At 36.7% G+C, this 1,846-nt stretch overlaps 1 pseudogene; it reads left to right on the top strand.

The window, feature by feature from the left end:
* The first annotated feature begins 425 nt into the window (after nucleotides 1-425).
* On the top strand, nucleotides 426-1,357 carry LOC118718949 (annotated as a pseudogene).
* The last annotated feature ends 489 nt before the right edge of the window (nucleotides 1,358-1,846 follow it).

The raw sequence follows: 1,846 nt of genomic DNA, 5'->3' as shown, positions 1-1,846 counted from the left end.
CATGGTAAAACACTGAAAATTATGTGCCTTAAAAGACATTTTAAAACGGCCTTTCTAATAGCTATGTGAAAGCTCTTTCTAGCTTTTCTTTCATCTGTGACAATTCAGCATTCAGAGAGTGCAGAAAATCATTACCTATCACCACCACTGTGCTTCTGTAAGCTGTTCTGTGGTCAGAGTGAAAGAGAAATTTATCAATCTCACAGTCAGTTCAATTCAACAAATATCTATAAAACATTTGCTATGTAACAGTATTTTTTTCTATTTTCACTCAGTTTGCATTCAACACTATTTTGTATTAGTTTCAAGTGTACAGCACAGTGGGTAGTTATTCATATAGGTTACAAAGTGATCCTCAGCTCTGATTATTCAAGTGCTCATGTGGCACTATAGATAGTTATTACAATACTAGGGGCCCATGGGTCTCTCTCCCACAGGATGGGGTTTTTGAAAGTTGTCAAGAACAAGGCCTACTTCAAGTGATAACAAGTGAAATTCAGAAGATGGCGAGAGGGTAATCTAGGATAAAAATAAGCACAACACATGTAAATACAGGATGATAGTTCGAGTAACCAATAGAGATATCATCTGTCAGATTGGTTATGCCCATATAGAAGGAGATATGATAGTTTGTGCAGCTTATGCTCATGAACTCTCAAAGTATGGTGTGAAGGATGGCCTGACAAATTATGCTGCAGCATATTGTACTGGCCTGCTGCTGGCCAGCAGGCTTCTCAATAGGTTTGGCATGGGCAAGATCAGTGAAGGCCAAGTGGAGGTGACTGGAGATGAATACAACATGGAAAGCAGTGATGGTTAACCTGGTGCCTTCCCCTGCTATTTGGATGCAGGGCTTGTCAGAACTACTACTGGAAATAAAGTTTTTGGGGCCCTCAAGGGAGCTGTGGATAGAGGCCTATTTACCCCTCACAGTACCCAACAATCCCCTGGTTATGATTCAGAAAGCAAAGAATTCAATGCAGAAGTGCATCGGAAGCACATCATGGGTCAGAATGTTGCAGACGACATGCATTATCTAATGGAAGAGGATGAAGATGCTTACAAGAAACAGTTCTCTCAATATATAAAGAACAACATAACTCCAGACATGATGGAGGAGATAGATAAGAAAGCTCATACTGCAATACGAGAGAATCCAGTCTATGAGAAGATGCCTAAGAAAGCAGTTAAAAAGAAGCTTCTCAAAATGTCTCTTGCACAGAAGAATGATCTGGTAGCTCAGAAGAAAGCAAGCTTCCTCAGAGCTCAGGAACAGGCTGTTGAGAACTATTATAATAAACCAAATCACAATTTTCTATGATTTTTTCAGAGACAATAAACTTATTAGGCAAACAGCTAAAAACAAACAAACACAAAAAAAAGCAAAAAAAAAAAAAAAAAGAGTGTTTATCATAGAGACAATCTCCTAACATTTTAAACAATTTTTTTTATTTTGTTTTTTAGAACCTGTCATTCAAGGAAGCCTGACAAAATACAAGATCAATTTAGCTAAGGAACAGAGACTCAGAGACTTCAGGAACAAAACACAACAAGGAATACAGTCTTTCCAAAAATGTTTTTTGAAATCATTAAAACAATGTACTATGACAGCCTTACAGAATCAAGAAAAGTTTTAAAACTCCACTAACACTTATAAAGAGGGAGAACCTAATTTGCATAATTACCACATTATAACATTAAAATATCCAGGTTCCAACAGAAAATCATAATGCATACAAACAAACAGAAAGCATGGCTCATAAAACAATTTGACAGAACACCTCCCAAAGGAAGTCCAGAATTTGAATTTACTAGAAAAACACTTTAAAATTACTGTAAAAATATG

This window comes from Pipistrellus kuhlii, unplaced genomic scaffold, assembly GCF_014108245.1.
Source record: "Pipistrellus kuhlii isolate mPipKuh1 unplaced genomic scaffold, mPipKuh1.p scaffold_m20_p_15, whole genome shotgun sequence".
Taxonomy (NCBI): domain Eukaryota; kingdom Metazoa; phylum Chordata; class Mammalia; order Chiroptera; family Vespertilionidae; genus Pipistrellus; species Pipistrellus kuhlii.
This window is presented reverse-complemented; position numbering and strand designations above follow the sequence as displayed.